The 13,350-nt window shown below is 41.3% G+C and overlaps 1 protein-coding gene across 1 annotated transcript in view; it reads right to left on the reverse strand.

The window, feature by feature from the left end:
- Positions 1-13,350, reverse strand: part of LOC136399328 (zinc finger protein 420-like) — a 219,755-nt gene that overhangs the window by 75,836 nt on the left and 130,569 nt on the right. The gene's annotated exons all lie outside the window — the stretch shown is intronic.

The raw sequence follows: 13,350 nt of genomic DNA on the forward strand, positions 1-13,350 counted from the left end.
ACTGTCATTGACTCAGGGTGGGATAAAACTTTCTGCTGCAGTTTTCCCTGAATCCTGAATAATGATCTTAAGAAAGATTTCAATGAAGCCAGGGAGGATGTTCTTACTACTTGATTGCCAGCCTAAGTTAATTATTTCAGAATGTTGTGATCTTTCTTCCTAGAAGCTGTGCATGAAGGACTGTCATGTAATAATCTTCAGCCTCAGATTTTTTATAAATATACATAAGGACCCTGGCCGGATGTCTCAGCGGTAGAGCATCGGCCTGGCATGTGGAAGTCCTGGGTTCGATTCAGGGCATACAGGAGAAGCGCCCATCTGCTTCTTCAGCCCTCCTCTTTTCTCTCTGCCTCTTGTTTCAAACCAACACTGCTAGTAATTCCAGGTCCTTAGTGGGAGTGGTGCGGAATTAAGAAAATACACTTTAAAAATAAAATGATGGGTTCAGAAGGGCTCTACAAAGCTGCCAGTAAAAACAGAGCACGCTTGAAAACCGCTCCCTCCTTTATTTCTAGGGCAAAGTGAGGCCATTAGCAAATCAGAGATTTCTGGTCACGGTTCCAAGGCACCAAGAATTTTACCAAGTGCAGAAAACCCCCACCATACATAACATCTTAAATACACAAAACAAAGGATAGAAGAAACTTGCTTCTCGTCTTTCTGGGGACATGGGGGGTAGGATGACCATAAACAATCTAGCATTACAGCTATCATGGAGGTGTGGGGAAGGGCTTAGCCTTTTGCAATTTGATCAGGCAAGCGAGGTGGGGGTTGGGCAGACTGTCAGCCTACAGCCAGTTCCCCACTTCTCTGTCCCCCCCAAATCTAAACTGCAAAAACCCTGTTGGCTTTTTGGTCCCAAACATATCCCCCTTTTCTTTTCTTTTTTTTTTACTTTAATTCCTGTGCTGTGATTGATACTCAACTGATTTCCAATGTTCTGATTTGGAGGCAGACTGGAAAAATATGAAATAAACACAATTAAAATAGCCACTAGTAACAAATGCCAAAGCAAGTGTCTTAATACAATGAAGGGATTAAAGCCTTTTAGATTATCAAGCAAATTCTTAGCTAATACAGCAGGATCTAAAATAAAATCTTTGCAGTTTTGACTGTCCTTGATATGTTAATGTAATTCACCAAATCCATGTTGACACCATCACCGCTCCACATTATTTGTAAATGAAACCCAACCCCACTTCAGTCTGAGAACTGTCCCTAGGAGCAGGAGTCACATTCATATAAAGTCTGCATGGCACTGGAAATGTTGTCACATTTCCACACTCTGCAGCTAGCGTCCAAGTCCCAATGACCACTGCTTCTAGCACATTAAACTTTTGTCTCAAACTTAATGTCAATACTGGATTTCTGGAAATGATTCAGGTAGACTTGAAGGGCCATCTGCAGTGTGTGCAGAGATGGAGCTTTTGTTTTCTTTAACCTGGAGAGATGAAACCAGGGGCCTTTCCCTGGTGTTTGCAGCTCTGCGGTGGTGAGAACCTTGGGATACACTATGCTGGGGATACAGGTAAATTCATAACAGAAGTGTGCAAAGGAGAGAGGCTCTGAATTTGGAGAGTATGTCCTAGCCTAAAATAGGCATGGGGCATTGAGGCAGTAGAAAAGAGTGTGTAAAGGAGACCCTATGTATTAAACAAGGCAGTGAATTTGTGAAAAATGGGAAGGAAAATAAGACCATCAACACACACCAGAGATTTTCTAGAGATGAGCATAACCTGAATATTCAGGCAAGGCAGAGTAAGTGGCCCTCTTGTCTATAAGAAATGAGATAGGCTTATCTGCTACTTGGATGATTACCCTAAGTTTGTCCACAGTGACGTGAGATGAGGCCAACAGCCCTGGGCATTTTCAGTCTTCAGTGGCAAATCCCAGCAGGCTCGGCAAGGTTAGGTCAGAGGTGACTGGGGTAGAGCTGGAAGAGACTGAACCCTCCCTTCGAAGAGCGGGGGGCAGCCTACCTTCCAGTGTTCCTTTTTCCCACAGCGAGGGCATGGCCCTAGCGGGGGCCAAGAAGCCAAACAGGCTTTAGCCCAATAACCTTTCCACTCTTGAAGCAGGCCCCTGATGGGAGTCTTATGAGGCCACTTTGGGATGTTGGAGCCTTTAAGGGTGTATGCCAAGAACTGGTATTTTGCCTGATCTCTTTGGGCTCTCTTTTTTCTGTTCCTCTCGGTCATTATAGACCTTATAAGCTATTCTCAGGAGATCTCGCTGAGGGGTTTGAGGATCCTTCCTTGCCTATATAAACTTTTTGCATATATCTAGAGCTGAATGGAAAAAGGACAGCATTATCAGCCAAATCAAATAGAGGGTAGGAATTTGCAGGAGAAAGGTTGGGCATGAGCTAAGAGAACTAGATAGATGAAACTGTGTCGTAGACTGCAAGTGGCAAAAAGCCTTTGTAAATTCAAGGCTTAGGACTTAGCAAAAGGCTCAGTTCTCCCACCTCCATATTGGCTATGAAGCTGAGTATTTGTACTCACTTCACTTGCTTGCTTAAGTTCCTGGAAGCAATTTACATGCCCTTCCTCTCACCCTTTGTTTGTTCAGATGTTGGTTGATTTCACTTATGCATGATGGGGGGATTCCTGTTTATGCCTTGGGAGAGTTCCTGTTTTAGCCTCAGATGTGAGACTTTGTATCAAAGACTTCCTTATTTGCATATGGCTATATAATAAAGCAAACTGGGGCTATGGGGCAATCGGATATTGCCATCAGCATTGAAGAGGCTTCCTGATCCCATCCTCTTTTTTCAACGAGTCTATTTTCATAATTCTGCACCATTCTCCCTCAAGACCTAGAATTTCTAGCCGTGCTGGTCCACGGCAAGTGGCGCCCGAATAGGGACTTGAGTACGAGAAAACTAAACTAAACTAAAGGTGACAGAACTCCCCAAGTATGCAAAGTGAGTAAAGAAAATTTTGGGGGAGAGTATAGTTGGGAGTAATAAATTATGGGACAATTAGGATCAAAAGTAGGGGACCTTTTTGTAAGAATAGTTATGCAGCTAGAATGCTTTTTGCGATATGTTCAAGATATGTGCCCCCAGTTCCCAGAGGAGGGAATGGTTATTTCTGCTACAGGGGAGCAAGTAGGTAAAGTTCTGAGAAGGCAGTGGTGTGAGGAGACTACGGCAGGAGGAATGAAAGTGGCAGTCTCTCTGGCAGTTGGTGCTGTACTTTATGGCTTGGGGGCCAAGGAACATAGGACAGTGTAGCTGCCTCTGGTTCTCTTCCGCTACTTAGACTGCCGCTCAGCTGAAGTTGAGATAGGGGAGACATCTCAGCATAGTCAACCTGAACTGCTGGTTACAGCAACTATAGAATTTGAGAATGGATAGGAGACTCGGGTATTAGGAAAGTTACAGCTTTTCCTGTTATGGTCTGATTTTCTTTAATGTTTTAACTACAAACTTCTGAACTATCATTTTGTTTTTTTCTTATTCTTTGCCTGGAAATTGAGGCAGGGGACCTGTGTTGGATCTGACTATAGAAAATATCCCAGCAGCTGCTGAGAAAATTTTCTTGGGGAAATTTTGTTTAGTCCCATCCTTCATTCCCTCTGTCAGAAAATGCCCTAAGATCAGGCAGGCATCTTTCTAATCTGGTTGTGCTCTGAAATCCCGGATTTCTCTCTGGTTCGTCTAATTCTTGTTTCTCTTTAGTCTTTGTTTAATATTTCTAAAATGTATCTGTTTTTAAGGCCTGAATTAAGTTTTTGCATGCAAAAATTGGGAATGCCGGCTCTAATATTGAAAAAATAAAATGATTTTAGAACTTTTATGGAGCACTCATATAAATTTAAATAGAATAGAATGTAGATCCTTAAGACTTACAAATTTGGTTAGTACATTGTGAGGTGTGTTCAGAGTTAGGAGCCAAATAGCACTTTAAGTATTAGGATTAATCAAAGTTATATGTTATACTTCTGTTTTGTGCAGAAATTGTCTTATTTATGTGTAAGGCTATACTCATGTAGGTAAAACAAAGAAATTGAACAAAGTTAAGCATGGCTTTAATAAGTCATTTCAAGAATTTGTCTCAAGCTACTTCAGACACTTAGAAAAATAGTATAAGGATGCTACTTCTGCTTCTCAGGCCACATCCTGCAAAAGGGGCCCTGAGAGAATTGAGGGTTTGGCTCCTCTGATTTTTGCTATTGGATTCAAAAAATAACTCAGAAATGCCCTGAAATGAAACTGACAATATAAGGACATAAATTTAAAGAACATTTAGATACTGGAGCTGATGTATCTGTTATTGCTAAGCTACATTGGCCTCCTTCCTGGCCCACTCATGCAGCAGCCACAGAATTACAAGGTATAGGGCAGAGTAAATCTCCTCAATAAAGCTCTAGTTTTCTACATTGGGAAGATAAAGAAGGTCATTCTGGACTTTTTCAGCCTTATGTGATCCCTGGATTACCAGTTAATTTGTGGGGTAGAGATGTTTTGAAATATATGGGAGCTTTGATTGTCAGTCCTAAAAGTTTAGTCAATACTCAAGTGCTTAATCAGAAATTTTGCCCACTAAGGGACTAGGAAAATAACAGCAGGGAATTCTCACCCCCATAGAAGTGGCACCCAATACCAGAAGGCATGGATTAGGATATCAAAATTTAACATAGGGGCCCTGGTAGCTCCTGCTACCCCAATAATGCATTGTGCAGACCCAATTACCCGGAAATCAGATAATCCTGTATGGGTAGACCAATGACCCCTTTCTCAGGAGAAACATAAAGCAGATGCTCAATTGGTATAAGAGCAATTACACCTTGGGCACATTGAACCTTCTAATGTAGCGCATGGAGTATGCCTATATTTGTTATTTTAAAAAATCAGTTAATGAGACTATTACAAGATTTGAGAGCAATAAATAAGACTAGAAATTATGGGTCCTCTCCAGCTAGAACTCCCTTTTTTTACTGCCATTCCATGGAATTTTCACCTTGTAATTATTGACTTGAAGGATTGCTTTTTTACTATTCCTTTAAGCCCTCATGATTGTAAGCGTTTTATATTCAGTGTTCCTTCACTTAATTTCCAGGGTCCAATGGAGCGATACCAGTGGAGAATTTTGCCTCAAGGTATGGCTAACAGTCTTCCCTTTTGCCAAAAATATGTTTCTCAAGCTATCGCTCCAGTATGAAGGCAGCACCCTGATATATATAATTCATTACATGGATAATATTCTTATTGCTCATCCAGATAAAGACACTGTGTTGACCATTTTGCAACAACTAGAATATTCTTTGAAAGAATCAGGACTTTATATAGCTCCTGAAAAAGTATAGCAATCTTTACCTTTCTCTTATTTAGAAAAAATTATTGAGGGACAACAAATTGGTCCACAGAAATTAGAAATCAGGACCGATCATTTGCAAACTTTAAACGATTTCCAGAAATTATTAGGAGATATTAATTGGCTTAGACCTTCCTTGTAATTAACTACTGGAAAACTGAAGCCATTTTTTAAATATTCTTAGAGGCTTTGCTGAACCAGCTTCTCCTGGGCTGCTTACAGCTGCAGGATAACAAGCTTTAAAGCTTGTAGAAAAAGCCTTGCAACAAGTACAACTAAAACGTATAAATTCTGAAGAATCAATTGCCTTACTAATTTGTCCCTCGAGTTACACTTCAACGGGACTATTGTGGCAAGGTTCAGGTCCTATTGAATAGATTCATTTAGCTGTTATTCCTAAGAAAGTTTTCTCTTTGTATTTTGATCTTGTTGCTTCCTTGATTATCATGGGGTGTAGGCGACTCTTACAGTTTATAGGTTTTGAGCCTCGAATTATTGTTGTTCCTTTTTCAAAGAATCAGCAACAATGGTTCTGGGAAACTTCCACTAAATGGCAGATTGCTTTTGCAAATTTTAAAGGCCAAATTGATTCTCACTACCCAGCTGATAAAATAGTTTAATTTTCATTAATTCCTACATTTGTTTTTCCTAAGACAATTGTTAATGAACCCATTTCTGAAGCACCTACAGTCTTTACTCATGTGTCTAGCTCAGAAATACCAGGTTTAATAAACAATGGACAAGTTTATACTGAAACAATTGCCTTGAAATCAGTTCAAAAAGTAAAATTGCATGCCATTATCATAGCTTTTCAGCATTTGCCATGTTCCTCCTTTAACGTGTATACAGACAGCAAATATTTACTTATGGTTGTTTCCACTATAGAGACTGCTGTCTTAGAGACAACTGCTGATGAGGAACTATTTCAGCAATTTCTCCTTCTTTGAAGACTTATATGTCAACATAGAGCTTCATATTTTATGGGACATATTCGACCTCACTCCATGCTCCCTGGAACTTTAGCACAAGAGATTGCCCTTGTTGATCAAGCTACACAAAAGAAAAATTATTGGAGCAACCATGACAGATCAAGCAATTCAGTTTTATACTATTCATCACCAGAACGCTGAAGCCCTACGTAAACAGTTTCAACTTTCTCGGGAAACAGCATGGCAGATTGCTAAATCCTGTCCAAGGTGTCCTATACTACAATCTGTCCCTTCGTTTGAAGTTAACCCTCTAGGACTCCTACCGGGACAACTTTGGCAAATGGATGTTGCTCATATATTTTCATATGGCAAACAGTCCTTTGTCCACGTTACAGTGGATACTTATTCTGGATTTATAGTAGTCTCAGCCAGAACAGGAGAGGCTGCTAAGCATGGTATAGCTCACTGTTTGTATGCATTTTCCATTATTGGACTTCCTAAACTGGTTAAAACTGACAATGTTTTTACATATGTAGGAAAAGCATTTACTATATTTTGTCAAACCTTTTGAATTATGTGTATTTCTTACAATCTTTAAAGTCAAGGTATTATTAAAGTGTACCCAGCAATTATTTAAGGTCAGTTTTAAAAAATATAAAAGGGGGAGTCATATCCTGGAACTCCTGCAAATCTACCTTATCTTTAAAAAATTTCTTTTGGATGCTGATGTACAGGAGATGCCAAACTGCTTTCTCCTGCAAAGTTCTACCCTCTTTTATTTGATCCAACTAATAACGCTTTTTTGTCTTTTTCCGAATAGCTCCAGATATACCAAAAAAGTTTATATAGGCAGATAAGGATCCTCAAACCCCTCAGCGAGATCTTCTGAGCATGGCTTTTAAGGTCTATAATGACCAAGAGGCAGAAAAAGCCCCAAAGAGATCAGGTAAAATACCAGTTCTTTGTATACACCCTTAAAGGCTCGGACACCCTGAAGGGGCCTCATAGGACTCCATCTGGGCCCTGCTTCAATAGTGGAAATGAAGGTCATTGAGCTAAAGCCTGCCAGGCTTGTTGACCCCCACCAGGGCCATGCCTTTGCTGTGAGAAAAAAGAACACTGAAAGATAGGATTCCCCCTTGCTCCTCTAAGGGAGGGTTCAGTCTCTTTCAGCCCTACTTCATCCACCTGTGGCCTAACCTTGCCCAGCCTGTTGGGACTTGCCACTGAAGGCTAAAGGTGCTCAGGGCTGTTGGCCCCATCTCACATGGACAAGCCTAGGGTATTTCTTCCAAGTAGCAGGTAAACTGATCTCATTTCTTATGGACACAAGGGCCACTTACTATGTCTTGCCTAAATATTTGGATTTTTACTCATCCCTCGAAGATCTCTGCTGTGAGTGTTGATGTCCTATTTTCTGCTGCTTTGTTTAATATATAGTGTTTTCTTTATTCCTCCTGCCTCAATGCCCCATTCATATTTTAGGCTGGGTCCTACTCCTAATTTACTTTTTTTTAGATTTTATTTATTCATTATAGAGAGGAGAAAGAGAGAGAGAGAGAGAGAAGGGGGGAGGAGCAGGAAGCATCAACTCCCATATGTGCCTTGACCAGGCAAGCCCAGGGTTTTGAACCGGCAACCTCAGCGATTCCAGGTTGATGCTTTATCCACTGCACCACCACAAGTCAGGCCCCTACTCCTAATTTAGAGCTCTCTTTTTCCTTTTTGCCAACTTCTGTTTCAAATTTACCTTTGCCACCCAGCATAGTGTATCCTAGGTTCTCCTCACCACCCTATGGCTGTAAAGGCCCAGGGAAAGGCCCCCTGGGTTCATAACTCCAGTTTTGAAGAAAACGAAAGCTCCATCTCTACACATGCTGCAGATGGCTGTTTCAGTCTACCTGAATCATTACCAACCAGAAGCAACAGTCATTGGGACTTGGATGCGAGCTGCAAAGTGTGGAAATGTGAGTATTCCAGTGCCATGTGGATTTTTCCTGGTTGTGTTTTCTGGACTTCTGCTCCTTGTGACAGCTCTTAATGGACTGAACTGGAGTTGGGTTGCATTTGCAGGGATTTTGAATGGTGTTGATGCCAACTTGGACTTGGTGAACATGTTAAGGACATTACTCTTTTATAGATTCTTGTTATATTGGCTAAGAATTTGCTTAAAGGCTTTAATCACTGTAATGTATTAGAATACTTGTTTGGGTATTGCCTATACTAATTTTGTGTTTGTTCTGTATTTTTTCAGTCTGCCTCCAAATTAGAATCTGGGAAACTAGGAAATCAGATGAGTGCAAATCTCAGCACACAAATTAAAAATAAAAAAAGGGGGGGTATGTTGTGGACCATAAATGGCAAGTAGCCATTGTAGATTTGAGGCTTAGCAAAAGGCTAAATTCTCCCTCATCACCTCTATATTGGCTATGATGCCAAGTATTTACACCCACTTCACTTGCTTGCTTAATTTGCTGGAAGCAATTTACATGCCCTTTCTCTTACTCTTTGTTCAGATGTTGGTTGATTTCTCTTATGCATGATAGGGGGATTCTTGCTTATGCCTTGGGAGAGTTCCTATTTTAGCCTCGGATGTATCAAGGACTTCCTTGATTTGCCTATGACTATAATAAAGCAAACTGGGGCTATGGGGCACTTGGATATTGCCATCAGCATTGAAGAGTCCTCCTTATCCCATCCTTTTTTCTTAATGACTCTGTTTTCTTAATTCTGCACCATTCTAACTCAAAACCCAGGTTTAGGAGCCGTACTGAACCACGGCATGACACTGTACTGTTGGGTAGGAGGCAGGAGCTGAGGAAAGCTGATAGATTCACAGGGTGTGGTGGGCAGGGGCCTCACACCACAGTCTTTACTGTTCACAAGGTGCCTGTCACACAGGAAGATGACTGGCTTCTTCTCATTATGAGGCAAGTACTGGGGGGTCTGACCTGAGCCGCGTGAGTGAACACGCATCATATCGAAGGTATCACCTTTTGTTTCCCTAGAGTCTGAAGTCGGGCAATGGTACTAAGTTTTCTCACTGCCTTTTGTAAGTCACAGCTGCTGTTGAGTTTATAACATGCAGTATTTCCTTCACAAGGTAGTATAGAAATAGCAATGTTATAAAACGGTTGGCAGAAGGATTATCTGTTGTGTTCCCAACACTTATATTTTAGTGCTTGCATTTGCTACAGATTCTTTCTTTTGCTTTAAGGCTTTAATTACTGTAAAAAAGTAGAATACTGGATAAAGAAGATGTGGCACATATACACCATGGTATACTATTCAGCCATAAGAAATGATGACATCGGATCACTTACAACAAAATGGTGGGATCTTGATAACATTATACGGAGTGAAATAAGTAAATCAGAAAAAAACAAGAACTGCAGGATTCCACACATTGGTGGGACATAAAAACGAGACTAAGAGACATGGACAAGAATGTGGTGGCTATGGGAGGGGGGCAGGGGGAGGGAAGGAGGGAGGGGGAAGGGAAAAGGGCACAAAGAAAACTAGATAGGTGACAGAGGACAATCTGACTTTGGGTGATGGGTATGCAACATAATTGAATGACAAGATAACCTGGACATGTTTACTTTGAATATATGTACCCCGATTTATTGATGTCACCCCATTAAAATTAATAAAAATTAAAAAAAAATCAGTTAACCAGGAACTTGGTTTCTTCTTCTTCAGCTTGAGGTATAATATCAAATGGGAATTGTGTACATTTAATAAAACATCTTGGTGCTTTGATATATATGTCCACCTTTCAAAGATCACCCCATTCAAATAACTAGCATCTCCAGCAACTCCCACAGATTCCTGTTTTTCTTTGCGGGGGATGAGAATGCTTGACATCTACCCTTAGCAAATTTCAAGAATACGAGTCATTATTTGTAATTAGGATCAACAGTCCATACCTTAGGTTTTCAGAACTTACTGATGGTATAACTGAGAGTTTCTATGTTCTGATTTGTATCTTCTCTTTTTCCCTCCCCAAAGCTTTTGGTAACCACTATTTTCCCATTTTATAGTATGAGTCCAGTTTTTTTTTTTTTTTTAAAGCTTTGTACATGTGAATGACTCATGCAGTATTTACCTCACTGTGTCTGGCTAATTCCACTGCCACCTAATGTCCTCTGGGCTTGTGCATTCACGTTGTCAAACGTGGCAGCATTTCCTTCTTTGTAAGACTGAGTGACATTCCATTGTATCGATATGCACCACATCTTTACCCGTTTACCCCTGGACGGACACTGGCAATGTCCACATCTTGGCAGCTGTGATTTCATTTCCTTTCAATGGACACCAAGAGAGACAGAGCGGCTTAGAGGAAAGTTGTTTTCAGTTTTGTGAGGAACGTCCATGCCAGCTACAGGGTCCATTGTGGGCAGGCTGCGGAGGCCCACATGTCCATTCCTGGGAACCCTCCTCATGTCCCTGCTCTGAGCTTCCCCAGAGGGATTAGCCCTGCTGAGCTCCTCACAGGATGGAGTCCTGCTTCGCAGGCAGTACTCGGAGAGGTTTCGGGTGGTCAGAGGCTCACATCCCCCACCCAGAAGTCACAGTGGAGGCTGTCTCTCTGTGCTGAGCTCTGCCGGCTTGCGTGAAGGCTGAGGCCGGTAAAAAGAAGTATTTTTGAACTTTGTGCTCCGCTAGGTGCTGAGACCTCACGATGTCACCCCAGAGTATCTGTGAAGATATCTTTGTCTATGGATGGTGGTAAATTGTTACCTCTGCAGGTGAGAAGAGCTGGGGCTTCTGATCTCACCACCATCACGCTGGCTTTTGTCACTGTCATCTTCCTTTGTGTTTTCCTAACAACTGGTGACGGGGCGCATCTTTCCCTGGGCTCATTGTCTGTCTGTAGAAACTTGTCTTCTTTGAAAAATATGTTTGGTAGAAATGTCTACTGAAGTCCTTTGATCATTAAAAAAAAAACCTCTCTGTATGTGTGTGTGTTTGTGTGTGTTTGAGTTCCATGGGTGCTTTACATAGTCGAGACCAGATATTATCAGATACATAATTTGCCAATGTTTTCTCCAGTTTTTTTTTTTCACTTTCTTGATATAGCGTTTTTGACTCTAATTATTTTAATAAAGTCAAACACACCTATATTTTTATTTATTGTGCTTTCAGTGCCATTTTTTAAAATTTTTTTTTGACAGAGAGAGAGTCAGAGAGGGACAGACAGGAGAGAGAATAGAAGCATCAATTTTTTTCATTGTGGCACTTTAGTTATTTATTGATTGCTTTCTCATATGTGCCTTGATTGTGGGGCTACAGCAACGCGAGTGACCCCTTGCTCAAGCCAGCGACCTTGGGCTCAGGCTAGTGAGCTTTTGCTTAAACAAGGTGAACCCGTGCTCAAGCCAGTGACCTCGGAGTCTAGAACCTGGGTCCTCTGCAACCCAATTTGACGCTCTATTCACTGTGGACCACCTGGTCAGGCTTGGTGCCATTTCTAATCAACAGTTCTAATGTGATAGAAATGTTTGCCTGAAATAGGTGTGCTCTTATTGATCAAGGTCACAGTGTTCAAGTTAATTTTCTAAATAAAATTTAAAAATTAAAATGAATAAATAAATGCTGGAGAAAAAAAGAAAACACCCCACAGAAATGTAACGAAGTTAAAGCTCATGGAAGATGACCTGTTTTCTCCTGAGTTTCACATTAGTTTATTTATGCTGATTGACTTTGAGGTCACCTTGGCGCATGGTGTGTGCTACATGTCACAAAAAGTTCTTTTTTCATTTCTTACATCCATTATCTACCACCACTTGTCAAAGATGATAGTCTAATAGATGCTGTATCTGTATTTAAGGTCAGATGTCCAGTGAGTTTCCATCTGGGAATGGAGTGAAGACAAACCTGCTCTCAACATCTCCCCCAACACGCTGCTGCACACCGCTGCCTATCTACAAGTCCTCAGTGGGGTCCAGCAGGGTACCCAGCATCCTCAGTACTGGTAAGCCTATCCCCAAAACCTGTGACCCCAATCCACTACGTAATGGAGCTGAATCCCATTCTGTGCAATGACCCCCAGGTCCCTCATGGTGACCTCGACACCAATTCAGGCTGTGGGAATAAGATGGAACCGGAATCAGCGATGCACACATAAAAATTTCAGTTGGATGTTGGATGACACTGTGCAGGTGCTTCCTCTCCTGAGTCCAGTGGCCACCTCAGGCAGGGAGTCACTGTTGCTTGGACAGAGTGAGCCCAGTCATGCAGGTGGGGATCATGTTTGGAGGCAGCCACATCACCAGCGTGTGACACATTTGTCACAAACACATCAACAACCACTTTTCGGAAGTTCAATGTCTCATTCATCTTGGGAAGTCGCCACCATACTCCATCATGACAGCTCCCTACAGTCATGGTAGACATCCTATCTGCCTCAGGTTATACATGATAACCAGAGTCAGATGGGCTACAGGTTAAAATGTTAAAATTAAATCAATTAATGTTTTATTCACCAAAACAAACTAAACAAAATAACCATAGAAAACAACTGTACTGGCTCTGGGTGATAAGGTTGTCTTCAAATAGACACAAGACCAAGACTTTAGAGGAAAATAGAAACAGTGGAATCCAGCAACATTACAAACTTTTGTTCCTCGTAGACTCGAGCAAGGGAGTGTAGAGGAAACCACACAATGAGACTCAGAGGGATAAGGTATTCCTGATGGCAAAATCAGACAATGGCCTGGTACTGAGATCATTGAAGGAAAATGTACACATCAGTAACATGACAGCAAACAATAGAAAAAACAAGAAAAAAACTTTAACCAGCAAGTCACATTCTTATGCAAATGTAAAGTAATATTTCTAGAGGTGCAGAGTGTTATACATCATTGAAGAAATGTACATTACATCACAGGGTGGTGCCCATACACACACTGGATGGTTAAAATTAAGATGGCCGAAAACTCTAAGGGTCAGCATAAATGTGACCCCACCAGAACCTTCAGACACAGGAAAAGGATTGGAAATGCTATGGTCACTCTGGGAAAAGGCACAGCAGAAGTTTCACAAGTGAGCACCCTCAGTGACCATGGTTAATATCCAATTCTGCTGTTTAGAACAAC

The sequence above is a fragment of the Saccopteryx leptura genome, chromosome 3 (genome assembly GCF_036850995.1).
Source record: "Saccopteryx leptura isolate mSacLep1 chromosome 3, mSacLep1_pri_phased_curated, whole genome shotgun sequence".
Taxonomy (NCBI): domain Eukaryota; kingdom Metazoa; phylum Chordata; class Mammalia; order Chiroptera; family Emballonuridae; genus Saccopteryx; species Saccopteryx leptura.